Raw genomic sequence first — 13,247 nt, 5'->3', positions numbered from 1 at the left:
ACTGGGCGAGCCCCTTGGCTAAGAGGTGCTGGGTTTCCCCCTTCCTCCCCTGGCACCCCTCAGCAAGTGCCTCTGTAGGAAGCTGCTGACAACACTGGGCAAGTGAGAGGGGCTCGTAGATAAGGTGTGGATGGAGCTGCTTGGATGCAAACGTCGGGAGGAAAGTCAGGACGGTGACTGCAGGTCGCAAACAATGCCTGTTTCAATAAAGGAGGGCACGGGGCAGGGCAGGGGGAGCTGCGGGGCCATGGGGGACAGGGCTGCGGGTCCGAGGCTCAGGCTGCCTTTTGCTCTGTCAGACCCTCACCTGTGTGGGTCCCGGGCAGCCCACTCCCAAGGTGTCTCCGCCACGAGCGCCCTCCCATCACCCCTGGCTCATCCTACGTGCTGGCGGGGGGCTGGCGGAGGTCTCCCCGCCTCTCGAGCCACACTCACATTCATCAACCCAGCGGGTCCCCCGTCCTCCATCAGACTCAACATCCTCCGTGCTTCTGCCTTTCGTTACCAAAACACAACCAGCCTTTGCCATGAACAAAATGCTCAGCAGATGGGAAGGTTCCCTCAGGCGAGAAGAGCTCTGTCTGCATCTGCGTCCCTTTCTCTCTCCAATCCCTGTTGCTCAGCCCACCTGCCGCTCGTGGCCTCATTATTAAGAATATATAAAACAGACACTTGATACTTATTTCAGGAGTAGCACCACAGCTGCTATCAACTTGTGTACATTTCTTTATGCACTGTAACCCCCTAAATTAGACTGTACAGGAGAGCACCTCGGAGGCTCTCCCCGCAGAGTCCCTCTGCTCTTACTCTCTGAAGGACATGAACAAACGCCCTTTGCAGTCAGCCTTCCCTTCTCCCTCTAACTTGTTTTCTCTCTCACTGCCCTCCGTTCCCCTACCCACTCCTGCCAGAACAGAACCACCCACCCCTGTGTTAACCAATGACTCTATCCCCCCGAGTCTCTGCCACCCTGTGCACGGTCTTAATCTCTAAGCTTTTATCACTCATGTTCCGGCAAGGGGTAGACTAGAAAAATCTGAGGTCAATGGATGGAGCAGGACCGAGTGGGTTCTTGGCCAGACTCCCCATCGCATGGGCTCATCCCTATAACTCCGGGCCACAATGGCTTCTCTCTCATAAGAATTCTTCCTGGGTGACAGCCCCGCCCACCTGGCTCCTACCATCTCTTCCATTCGTGTCTCCACCAGCTGATGGGACAGGACACTGGACTGAGAGCCATTTGTTATCCTCCTGGTATCTTCACAAGGTCTAGTACAGGACTACGCCCGCCGCGGTAGTAATAAAGTAACACCTGCCAGCCCTTACACGGTATACACTCTCTCAGTCAGGCATTGCTCCAAGGATTTCCTCCTAATTCCATAACCCTCTGCAGTCATTCCCTCGTTCCCTTTTCTCCCTTTTAAGGATCGGGTCCTGAGATCTCCCGAGGGTAACTGACAGACCCCAGTCACTAGCTCCAAACTCAGGCAGTAGGACACCAATTGCAGCCCACCACACAACTCCACCTAGAAACTTCTACAGAGTGTTCCACCAGAGCACAGCTTTGACTGTGACCAGGGCTCCCGACAAATACATCTCAGTGACTGATGGAGCAGCTGTGGGAGAAAAGTCAAGCTTTTGGTGCATGTCTTAGTCCGTTACAGCTGCTATAACTAAACACCACACACTGGGTGGTGTCAGCATCAGACATTTATTTCTCACAGTTCCGGAGGCTGAAGTCCAAGATCAAGGTACTGGCAAATTCAGTGTCTGGTGAGAGCCCACTTCCTGGTCCACAGATGACTGTCTTTTCCCGGTAACCTCACAAGGTGGAAGGAGCAAGAGAGCTCCATGCGGCCTCTTAGAAGGGCACCAATCCCATTCACGAGGGCCCCATCCCCATGACCTAATCACCTCCTAAAGTCTCTGCCTCCAAATATCACACTGGGGATTATGCTTCAGCATATGTATTTGTGTGTGTGTGTGTGTGTGTGTGTGTGTGTGAGTGTGTGTGTGTGTGTTCGGAAGGGAAATACAAAATTCAGTCTGCAGAAGTATTATTTCATTCATCTGTTCACCCACTCATTTATTCCCTCAAGTAACACAGGGCCATAAAAATGCTACTTTTGAATTTTATTTTATTGATTTTTTAATACAGCAGGTTCTTATTAGTTATCCATTTTATACATATTAGTGTATCCATGTCAGTCCCAATCTCCTAATTAATCACACCACCACCCCTGCCACTTTCCCCCCTTGAGGTCCATACATTTGTTCCCTACATCTATGTTTCTATTTCTGCCCTGCAAACCGGTTCATCTGTACCATTTTTCTAGGTTCCACATATATGTGTTAATAATACAGGATATTTGTTGGCAATGCTACTTAAGTCACATGAAACACAGCAGATTCTGACTACCTTACCACCTTTAATCAAACCTGGGCACTTTGTGTCCATTATCTCAATCTTCAGAGCAGCTGTTCAGAGTTGGTGTTACTGTTTTACACATGAGAAGGACACATGCTGGAGAAATAAGATAACCTGTCCAAGGTCCATACATGTGATGAGAGGCTGAACTAGAATTTCAACTCTAGACTACGTGACTCCAAGGTTCACCTTTTTAACCTTACTTACTCTGAGACCCACAGGCACAGGAACCAAAATTCTTAAATTCTCCAGGTGGATGCCAAGTCCATTCCCAGCTGGACCACCAGCGGCTCTGGATCAGGAGCAGCCACAGATACAGTGCAGGCACCTTGAAAAGAACTGGGTGCAAACCCACTTCTAAGCCAAGACTTGAATACGTCCTTGATTGCTCTCTTTATCTGGGTTGGGTATATAGTTTGGTTGCATAACTTTCTTATCTCTCCCCGTGATACTGCTCTTCAAAGTAGATTCCATTTCTAGAACATGCTGATGACGATACTCAGTGAAGGACGGCTGAAAGAAGGGGATGGAGCACTGAAGACGAATGGGGGTGTGTGTGTGAGTCTGAGCCTTCTGAAAGAGGAGGGCTGAAAGCCATCTGCTAGAAGGAATGTCCCCCCACTAAAGCAAAATGATGACTAAGGAGGATAAAGCTCTATAAGGGAACCATGACCTTGAACACTTGGGTCCGCTATTGGAGATGACAGTAAATCATGACTGGAAGCTAGGTTATCTTCAAACCCTTGCTGTAATGTTCCATGCCACTGCTGAAAAGAGTCCTCCTATTTGTTTAAATTTACATTAGCTGCATTTCTTTGGACAGATCTATGTGTGGCCTCCAAATCAATGGTTGCTTTCAGTCCATTTGTTTTTGAGACTTTCTTCTTCATTTCTGGCCAACCAGATTTCATCACGGCGAGTGGGAGGGCCAGGCAGACAGTGTCAGGAGTCCTGGGTTCTGTCCTTGCTCAGCCACACAGGACCTGAGGGTCTGGACCAGGCCACTTCACTGGGCTGGGCCTCCGTTTCCTTCACTACCACGTGGGGCTAAGGAGTACCTCAAGGAGCTGAAGGGAGAATCAGAGGCGAGAGCAGCAGGAACACAGAGACTTCTTCTAGTTTAAATTTATTTTTAATTGAAGTCTAGCTGATTTACAATGCTGTGTTCATTTCTGCTGTACAGCAAAGTGGTTCCATTATACATACACACATTCTTTTTCATATTCTCTCCCATTATGGTTTATCACAAGATTTAAAAAAAAATTTTATTGAAGGATAGCTGACTTACAATGTTGTGTGAGTTTCTTCTGTACAGCAAAGTGACTCAGTTATACATGTATATATTCTTTTCCATTATGATCTGTCACAGAACATTAAATATAGTTCCCTGTACTATACCTTGTTGTTTATCCATTCTACATATAATAGTTTGCATCTCCTAATCCCAAATTCCCACTCAATCCCTTCCCCACCCTCCACCTTGGCAACCACAAATCTGTTCTCTATGTCTGTGAGTCTGTTTCTGTTTTGTAGATAGGTTCATTTGTGTCATATTTTAGATTCCACATAGAAGTGATATCATATGGTATTTGTCTTTCCCTGTCTGACTCACTTCACTTAGTATAATCATCTCTAGGTCCATCCACGTTGCTGCAAATGGCATTACTTCATTCTTTTTTATGGCTGGGTAGTAAGTAATCCATCATATATATGTACCACATCTTCTTTATCCCATTCATCTGTCGATGGACATTTACATGGTTTCCACCGATGCTTTTTTTTTTTTGCGGTACGCGGGCCTCTCACTGCTGTGGCCTCTCCCGTTGCGGAGCACAGGATCCGGACGCGCAGGCTCAGCGGCCATGGCTCACGGGCCCAGCGACTCCGTGGCACGTGGGATCCTCCCGGACCGGGGCACAAACCCGTGTCCCCTGCATCGGCAGGCGGACTCTCAACCACTGTGCCACCAGGGAAGCCCCCGCAGATGCTTGTTAATCTAGATAGAAGACCATGAACTAGTGGAAACATCCCTTTTCCACGTTGCCTTGTCCATGCAATGAGGACAACTGATGTCGCTAGGGTACTTCCCGGTTCTGGAATTCATTCACCGTGCAACAGGGGGACGTTCTCAGCCTCTGTCGGGGAGGCCTGCTTGAGCAGTTCCTCTTAGGTCACGGTTGCTGCCCTGTGCCACGGTGCCGTGTAATGCGCCACCTTGGAAGACTGGCATCTCCAGGAAGGATGCCCCTGTGTTGGGGGTGGCCAGCCTCCATATGCCACCAGCAGCGCCCCACCCCTCCCAACGAGACTCCAGGGCTAATGAGCATATTCGATTTCAGTCTGCCAGTGCTATGACTTGTGTGCCTTACGCCTCCTCAGCTGTCCCCCGGCTTTCGATGCATCCCTTCTTCTCCCCAACAAGACACTGGGAGGAACAGAGAACCGGATGTCAGTGACAGAGATGGAAATGCTCAGAACTGGCTCAATGGCAGGTGTGGAAGCTGGTCAACAGGGGCAGAATACAGAGTTTGGTGGCACCTTGATGAAAGATTCCTGGGACGGCTCAGTGTGAGCGCCCTTGGTGCCCACTGCTCGGGCAGCCTGGAGCCGCTGCTGAAGCCCGCAGACTTGCCTCCTGCTAAGCAAGAGGCTTCCCCGATGAATCTCTCCTCAGGAAGGTTTCTCAGCTGTGGCATGACTGACATTTGGGCCAAACCATTCTTTGTTGGGCCGGGGAGTTGGAAGGGGCGCTGTCCTGATGTTTAGCAGCATCCCTGGTCTCTACACGGTAGATTTTTTTTTTTTGGTTGCACCGTGCTGCTTGCAGGATCTTAGTTCCCCAACCAGGGGACGGAACCTGCGGCCACGGAGGTGAAAGTGCCGATTCCTGACCACTGGACCGCCAGGGAAGTCCCTCTACACGCTAGATGCTAGTAGCAAGCCTCCGCCCGGACATGACAACCAAAAAGGTCTACAGATATTGCCTAACTCACCCTAACCATGGCAGACAACCAATGACCCAGAGGAAGCACACCCCCCAAAAGGACACAATCCACAGGTCTAGTCTACTCACACTTCTGCTGCATTTATAAACACCGTGGGTGGACTGCTGCCATCGAAAAGCGCGTGACAGAATTCAGATAACACACGGTAACGGGGGATAGCCAGACGAAGTGAAGATACTTCCGAGGAGAAAAAAGGGTATCATCATGATAAACTGGGAAAGGTTTAACACAAGCACTACGTTTTTTATGAAGCACAGTAAGACCTTCAAGAGTAACTAATCTGAAAAGATGCCTGCACCCCGATGTTCACTGCAGTACTATTCACAACAGCCAAGGCATGGAAGCAACCTAGGTGTCCATCAGTAGAGGAATGGATAAAGAAGATGCGGTGTGCACACGATGGAATACTACTCAGCCACAAAAAAGAACGAAATCATGCCCTTTGTAGCAACATGGATGGCCCTAGACATGATCACACTAAGGTAAGTAAATCAGACAGAGACAAATACCATACGATACCACTTGTATGTGGAATCTAAAAAAATAGTGCAAAGGAACTTATTTACAAAACAGAAAGAGACTCACAGACATAGAAAACAAAGTTATGGCTACCAAAGGGGAAGATGGGGAGGGCTAAATTAGGAGGATGGGACTAACAGATACACACTAGTATACATCAAACAGATAACCAACAAGGACCTGCTGTAGAGCACAGGGAACTACAGTCAATATCTTGTAATAAATTATAGTGGAATCGAATTTTTTTAAAGAGTATATATACATATCTATGTAGATATATATACATCTCTCTACACATGTCAAATCACTTTGCTGTACACCTGAAACGAACACAATATTGTAAATCAACTATACTTCAATAAAAACAGTAAATTAAAAAAAAAAAAGATCTTGGAGAGTAAAATCCTTCCCATTTAGGGTGAAAGGTGCTACCGCCTCATGAGAGAGGAAAGCAGCAGGTGAGTGAAGGTGCTTCATCCAACTAGGCAATAAAAACAGATTTAAAACAAAGTACGTGCTTTGTTTAATGCAAAACCACTAAACCATACCTCTTTTCAGAAATGGCTTCCCAAACCATTCGAGTTGAGCACTGAACCGTCCTGCCCCATTAATGTTGGCCTCATTCATCAGCAAAACCTGCTAAAGGATCACTCACGGCCCTTAGAAACACTGCTCATCCGGCAGAGAAAAGCAGACATGGAATACTTAGGCAGCCGTGCCGTCGGTTCTGCATCTTCAGCTGCAACAAATACCAAGGGCACCGATTTGAGGCACTACAACGCAGAATCTTTATGAAGTACTTAATGGACTTTATACCTGGAATACTGACAGCTATCCGAGGCCAATAGGCACGATATGAAAATGATTTAGATCAGGGATAGGCAAGCTGAGGCCCACGCTGCCTGTGCCTAGAAATAAAGTTTGACTGGAACACAGCCACGCGCATGAGTTGACATATTGCCTACGGCTCCTTTCACACTACGATGGCAGAGCTGAGTAGCTGCAACAGAGCTAGTGCGGCCAACAAAGCCAAAGATCTACCATCTACTCCTTTACAGGAAAAGCGCGCCGACTTGATTACTATATGTACATATAGATAGATAGATGGACACACACACACACGGAGATATATGTACGTGTACATACAGATAGACACACACACACGGAGATATATGTATGTGTACATACAGATAGATAGATAGACACACACACACACGGAGATATATGTATGTGTACATACAGATAGATACACACACACACACACGGAGATATATGTATGTGTACATACAGATAGATAGATAGACACACACACACACACGGAGATATATGTACATATACATATAGATAAACACACACACACACACGGAGATATATGTATGTGTACATACAGATAGATAGACACACACACACACGGAGATATATGTACGTATACATATAGATAGATATACACACACGTAGATATATGTATGTATACATATAGATAGATACACACACACACGGAGATATATGTATGTATAGATATACACACATACGGAGATACATGTATACATATAGATATACACACACACACGGAGATATATGTATGTAAACATATAGACACACACGTAGATATATGTATGTGTACATATAGATACACACACGTAGATATATGTATGTATACATATAGATATACACACACACGTAGATATATGTATGTATACATATAGATATACACAGACACACACAGACGTAGATATATGTATACATATATACACACACACATAGATATATGTATACATATAGATATACACACACACGTAGATATATGTATGTATACATATAGATATACACAGACACACACAGACGTAGATATATGTATACATATAGATACACACAGACGTAGATATATATATGTATACATATATACACAGACACACACACGTAGATATATGTATGCATACATATATGTGTACACACACACGGACCACACAAAAGCAGATGTCATGGCCTCCTCTATGTGCTCTTTCATTTCTTTCTGCTGCGGACTGAATGTCTGTCTCCCCCAAATTCATATGTTGACACCCACCCTCCTAAGGTGATGGTATTAGGTGGCGGGGCCTTGGGAGGCAGTGAGGTCATGAGGGCAGAGTCCTCATGAATGGGATTAGTCCTTGTATCAACACGAGCAAAGACTCCCACAGTTATCTTTGTAGGAGTAAATATAACTTCCTTCCCAGAGCACTTTGCTGGGCTGTCAGCGGGTCCCACCGGATCTGCCGGCACCCAGGACTTCTCAGCCTCCAGAACGGCGAGAAACAAGTGTGTGTGTTTATAAGCCACTCAGTCTGCAGTGCTTTGTTACAGCAGCCCAAGGGCACTAAGACCTCCTTCTGCTGTCTGATTTAACAGTGGTAACAACGGCAGCAGCCGAGCCGCCGACATTTACTCCGTGCTTCCTCTGTGCCAGGCAGCAGCGTTCAGGCTTTCCAGGTGCTGTTTGATGGGACACAGAACTACCACAGTAACCTGGTTGATGCACCACAAGGAACCTAGGACTTACTCTCCTTCTCAAAAGCAGTGAGGAGCCTGCAGGCCTGGGAATAGCCCTCGAGGCCTCTCATTCCCTGTGGTTTTTTGTTTTTTTGTTTTTTTTAAATTTTATTTATTTATTTATTTTTGGCTGTGTTGGGTCTTCGTTTCTGTGCGAGGGCTTTCTCTAGTTGTGGTGAGCGGGGGCCACTCTTCATCGCCGTGCGCGGGCCTCTCACTGTCGCGGCCTCTCTTGTCGCGGAGCACAGGCTCCAGATGCACAGGCTCAGTAGTTATGGCTCACGGGTCTAGTTGCTCTGCGGCATGTGGGATCCTCCCAGACCAGGGCTCGAACCCATGTCCACTGCACTGGCAGGCAGATTCTCAACCACTGTGCCACCAGGGAAGCCCTCATTCCCTGTTTTAAGCCTGGCCTTATCTCACTGCTTCTCCAGGCTGGTTTTGCTAGAAGCACGTACCTGCCTTCCTGCAGGACGGCTCTGCTTGTACTCTGTTCTCTTGGTCCAGAACAGTGCGTGCTTTTCAAGCGAGGGCGGTTCCATCTGCCAGAGGAAGATGCTGGGCGGTATCTGGAAACATCTTTGCTCATCACCAGGGGCTGTGTAATGTGTGTGCTGTCGGCTAGTAGGTAGAGACCAGGGAGGCTGCTAAACACCTACAATGCACAGCACAGCTCTCCAAGCCAAAGAATGATCCAGTCTCGATGCCAGTGGTGTCAGGCTGAGCGACCCTGCCGCTCCATTCCCTCTCCCTTACTGCTGAGACCTCTCAGTCCCCAGGCCTGTGGCCGCGCATCCTTGCTCTTTGTCCTCTCGCTAGGAGACGGCCGCTCTCTCCTCCCAGCTCCCGCGGCAGCCTCCCCATTCTTCCATCTTGCCGTGGCGCAGTGGGCAGCATCCTCTTTATCCCCATTTGTCTCCTAGCTCCTGAGAAGGCTGACGCTCCTTGAAGGCAGGAAGCCCGTCTGGATTCACCTGATAACACAGAGCACCTTCCTCAGTACGGCAGCTGGGGCTGAAGATGGATTGGTAGAATGGCTGAGAGACACTGGTGAAGCTGATGTAGATGAAGGGGGGTGAGAAACTGAATAAAACTGAGTCCTCATTGTTTTCAGAATGAAAGACTTTAGGGAGAAGTACAAGAATGAAGGATTTAGGTGCAACGGCGTAACAGAGGGAAAACAGCTTTAATTTTTTTATGACATCTTTATTGGAGTATAATTGCTTTACAATGGTGTGTTAGTCTCTGCTGTATAACAAAGTGAATCAGCTATATGCATACCTATATCCCCATATCCCCTCCCTCTTGCGTCTCCCTTCCACCCTCCCTATCCCACCCCTCTAGGTGGTCACGAAGCACCGAGCTGATCTCCCTGTGCTATGCGGCTGCTTCCCACTAGCTATCTATTTGACATTTGGTAGTGTATATATGTCCATGCCACTCTCTCACTTTGTCACAGCTTACCCTTCCCCCTCCCCGTGTCCTCAAGTCCATTCTCTACGTCTGCGTCTTTATTCCTGTCCTGCCCCTGGGTTCTTCAGAACCATTTTTTTTTTCTAGATTCCATATATACGTGTTAGCATACGGTATTTGTTTTCCTCTTTCTGACTTACTTCACTCCGTATGACAGTCTCTAGGCCCATCCACCTCACTACAAATAACTCAGTTTCGGGAAAACAGCTTTTAGATGAAGATGTCATACAAGCAACAGTCTCAAAACACCAAAGAGGGCTCTTGGCCATATGTCTATTCCAGAATTAAAAACCCATCACGTTATTTGAGAATAATAATAGTTAATCATAAAGGTAATGATATTAAGTGCTTATTACGTGTATCAGCCCTTTTCATGAATTAGGTTAGCGAGTTGACAACAACCTATGAGTTAGTCTTAATAAATCCCTATTACAGATGGGGAAATTGAGTCACAGAGCAGTTAAAAGTGATTTCCCCGAGGGCACACAGCTAGCAAGTGGCCATCTGATCTCTGAGTCCATTCTCTTAACCCACACACCAGACACTACTGGAAGTTGTTTAGAAACCTCTGAATGATTCAAAATGGTATCCTTTTTAAAAAGAGGAAGAAAATCATCTCATCAGTTAATACCATTTATATTTCAAATTTCAACGAAATAAGTTGCAAACAAGGCCTACGTTGCAGAAACTAGACGGAATGCTTTCCAGGTTAAAGAGGCAAACAAAGACGAAGTGTATGAAGAAAACTATATTAGGAACAAGAGACAGCAAAGTCAGATGCAGTGGTGTAGGAGTTTGCTACTGTTTCTTTACGTGGGCCTCTCACTGTTGCGGCCTCTCCCATTGCGGAGCACAGGCTCCAGACGCGCAGGCTCAGCGGCCATGGCTCACGGGCCCAGCCGCTCCGTGGCACGTGGGATCTTCCCGGACCGGGGCACGAACCCGTGTCCCCTGCATCGGCAGACGGACTCTCAACCACTGCGCCACCAGGGAAGCCCTGGTACTGTTCCTTTTTGTTCACAGAGAGAACACACTTCACCCATGTGCTCCGAGGCCTGGGGCTGCCCTCACTTGCTTCCCCGGCTTCCTTTTCTGACCAACAAACAGGTGGACTTAGGCGATCTCCAAGGTCCCTTTCAATTCTAAAATTCTAGGCAGAGGAAAAAATGACCTTATTGTCCCAATCAAACCCACGGGATTTTAATTTATGGAGGTGAGTGAGTGATGACACGGAGAGATGAAGGCCATGGAAAGAAGAAGCCATTACTTACAACTCCAGTGGGAAGCGGCCACGCCAGGCCACCAGGGCCACAAGAAACCTTATCACATGCAGAGACCAGACGCCAAGAAACAGAGAGAGGAACCGGGACCACGGCTTTATGAACATAACGGAGGGGGAGGAGCTTGGTGGGGGTGCCCCCTACTGGACAGGAAGTGAAAGCACACATGTGAGAGTCTGTGCATGGGAAGACTGTAATACGATTTCCACGTGCCGGCAAAAGCCACCTCGAGAGAGAGAGGTCAGTGGCTCTGGCCGTCGCTCCAGCCCTAAGATTAATGACCACCAAGCAGCCACTGGTCAACACACTCATCCAGTCCAACTGGCCACGGGGATTTGACGATGGGGTCGTTCTGAAAACGAAACTGTGGACTGCTAAGGAACACGTAGCACTTCCTTACTTCTGTAACATCCCTGGGCACGGCGCAGTCAGCACAGCTTCTCCTCTGTCAGTACTTCACGGATCACAAAGCTTTCTCTAACAGCACTGCAGCTGCCTGCAAAGCGGCCCGCCTTCCTCTTGGGGGGCGAGGAGGGTGGGGGGACTGGGTGACTCAGGTGTGCGGGTGGGGACAGTACCGAAAAAAATAAAGACGGGAGAGAGGCTGAGGGTGGTCCAGAGCGAGCTGGACCAAATAAATCAAACAGAGGAACACAGACACACACACACACACACACACACACAGACACGCACACATGCACACAGAGTGAGAAGATGTAAACAGAAAAGGCGGGAGAAAAAGAAATCATACCCTCATCTCTGGGGGCCGATGTACTACCAGTTCACTTCTTCTTTTTGGAAGTGATGGATTCGTCTCCCCAGAGGATTACGTTTTCTGCCCGGGAAGCAATTTATAACCGTAAACTCTAGTTTTACCCATGGTAAAAAGCACAAACATATGCTGAGAGTTCTTTTTGATTTTTCAGTCTACATCACTATACGTGTTCATAACACCTCTACACTTCAATGTGTTTATCTTAAAAAAAAAAAAAAAAAAATCCCCGAGACTCAGCTCTCCCATACTGTCCCAATTCTCCAGTATCTTGCTGGAGAAAAAACTCAGTGCAGGGAGGTGGCTTTATGAGCTGCAGACCTGTTCTCACTGACCTGCCGTAACATGGAATTCAGCGTAAAATGGAACTGCTTGGATGGCGCCCAAAAGAAATACCAGGAGGACCTTGTTAAAAATAGGGTTTCAGGGCTTCCCTGGTGGCGCAGTGGTTGAGAGTCCGCCTGCCGATGCAGGGGACGCGGGTTCGTGCCCCGGTCTGGGAAGATCCCGCGTGCCGCGGAGCGGCTGGGCCCGTGAGCCATGGCCGCTGAGCCTGCGCGTCCGGAGCCTGTCCTCCGCAACGGGAGAGGCCACAACAGTGAGAGGCCCGCGTAACGCATAAAAAAAAAAAAAAAAAAAAAAAAAAAAAAAAAAAAAATAGGGTTTCACTTCTAACATCTGGCCTGGCCCCCAAGGGTGGTGGCAGAGATCAGCTTGGGCTGCTGGCTGTTGCAGACCTCGCACCCCTGCCAAGACTTGTAACATCCGCTAAACCTGGGAGGCCTCCAGGAGGAGAGAGCACGAGTCAGGTTGTAAGCCAAGGGTGCTACTTCCTCCTGGGGCCACAGCTGGCCGGGGGGGGCGGCAGCTCCGCGAGGGGCGCCGGGGAGGCAGCCGCCTGCCCCCACAAGCTCACCCAGACCTCAGCTCCCGCTTCCGGCCGCCACTCGGAGAAGCCTCGCTCGGAGCCCGCTCCTTCTGGCACGGTTGCCGCAACAGCTTTGAACCCTCGTGAATTCTGCTATTCGTTGACTGGGAAAGTCGAGCACGACTGCCAAACCGGAGATTTACAACGGACGGCACGGTTAAAAACTACAATTAACACAGGACTTGGGGGGAAAACAGAGAAACCAAGTTGGAGGAGAGAGGGAATAAGTCAAGCATTATATGCTCGACGCAAGTGCTGTTCTCACACGGGGGATTTCCTCCAGTCCGCTTGCCCTACGCAAAGTAATTTTTCC

At 48.2% G+C, this 13,247-nt stretch overlaps 1 protein-coding gene across 1 annotated transcript in view; it reads right to left on the bottom strand.

Annotated features, from left to right (window-relative positions):
* TBL1X (transducin beta like 1 X-linked) overlaps positions 1-13,247 on the bottom strand; it is a 226,920-nt gene that overhangs the window by 24,194 nt on the left and 189,479 nt on the right. The gene's annotated exons all lie outside the window — the stretch shown is intronic.

Source organism: Phocoena phocoena, chromosome X (assembly GCF_963924675.1).
Source record: "Phocoena phocoena chromosome X, mPhoPho1.1, whole genome shotgun sequence".
Classification (NCBI taxonomy): domain Eukaryota; kingdom Metazoa; phylum Chordata; class Mammalia; order Artiodactyla; family Phocoenidae; genus Phocoena; species Phocoena phocoena.
Note: the sequence above shows the minus strand (reverse complement) of the source record. Positions and strands in the feature narration are given on the sequence as shown.